This window comes from Frankliniella occidentalis, unplaced genomic scaffold (assembly GCF_000697945.3).
Source record: "Frankliniella occidentalis isolate FOCC.00 unplaced genomic scaffold, Focc_3.1 Scaffold30, whole genome shotgun sequence".
Classification (NCBI taxonomy): domain Eukaryota; kingdom Metazoa; phylum Arthropoda; class Insecta; order Thysanoptera; family Thripidae; genus Frankliniella; species Frankliniella occidentalis.
Genome location: NW_026267160.1, coordinates 879,372 through 880,931, shown reverse-complemented (window position 1 = coordinate 880,931; position 1,560 = coordinate 879,372).

The following is a 1,560-nucleotide window of genomic DNA, read 5'->3' as shown; positions in this document are numbered from 1 at the left end:
CGGCCCTTCCCGTCGACGACATCGTACCCAGTACGGGTCGCGCCTTCGGCCGTGCGTACAGAACCGGTTAGTTATGCTGAAGTACATTTTGCTGTTTCCAATAAACATTTAGCCACTTATCAGTGTTACAAAAATCTAGGTGACACGAACTGAGCCTCCGGGTACATACATACCATTAAACTGGAGATGCATCAGCGTCTTGTCTTATCTCAAATTAACCCTTTCATAGCAATACCAGGTGGCTGATTAAACCTCGCTCACTCCAGTAGTTATTCTGTACCGCACGCACGAGTGCGGGCGGGTTGCCTATTTGTCGGCCAGTAACGCGCCGTGGACAGCGGCGATAGGCAAGCCCGCCCGCACTCGTGCGTGCGGTACAGCATAACTACAGAAGTGAGCGGGGTTAATCAGCCACCTCGTATTTATTCTGGCTTAAGTCCCCGGTTCAGATCACGCGACCCTAATTTTCCATTTATCCCTGCGGCTGCGGCTGTGTGCGCTCTGACCTGATACGCGAAGCACCTCGTCCCTGCCCTCTAGATGTACTCGTCCTACGCTCCGCCACCTCCTCCCCCGATGCCACCCCCGGCCATGTACGCTCCTGCCCCTGCGTACCAGCCGCAGCCCTCCAGGATGACCGTATCGTACGCGGGGCCGTTGCCGCAGTTGCCGCCAGCACCCTCGCCCTCTCACGTGAGTCGACAGCACGTGCGTGCACTGTGAATGAGTCGTTTGGAAAATTTACGCCATTTGCAGAGGAGGGGTACTTTTCGAACGACAGTGATTATTTGGGGGGGGGGGGCTTAATAAATGTATCCCCAGAACAACATATTCCCTTCTTAACATATTCAATCATCAGCCTTTCACACAATTAGTGAGCTGTGGAAAAGAACCCCACCCGTACAAAAAATAACGCATTTTGAGTGCTGTTCATTCACTGTCACGCTGTGCTAAGTGGCCGCCCACTGCCCCATCAGATGCAAGCGGGTCAGGGAGGGGTGCGGCCCTGTTACAACCCTGCGTGCCACTGCCCGTGTCGCGAGTACGCAAGTAACGCAAATGAGACGAGCCGGCCGCAGAGGAAACGTTTGTGTGCGTTACTGTAACGCCTGTCCAGTTCGCAAGTACTGTAGGTACTAGCGCCGGGCCGCGGCCGTCCGGTGGTGCCGGGGGTGGTGACGCCCCCGCCCCCGGTCCGCCCGCCGCCCCATGCCACGCGGTGCCCCCGCCCGGCCCGCCGCTCTGCACGTCCCCCGCCCCACGCTTTGCGTTTTGTAGGTCCCAACTGCCACCGCCGGTGTCGAAATCGGGGTCGCGGCATGAGCCCGGGTCGCAGCAGAGGCCCTGGTCCGGGGCAGGAGCGCAGGCGGGGAGGGGAGGGCAGCGGCGTCAGCCCCGCGCTCGTGCAGCGCGCCACCACTGTCCCCCGGACGTCAAGCGCGCCAGCGCGCGCGCCGAGGACCACGTCCAGACCCCCATGGCGACCGTGAGGTCCCCCGCGGTCCAGCCACCCCTCTCGTCGGCGGGTACGGCGCCGCCCTCTTCCCTCCCCCTCCCCCG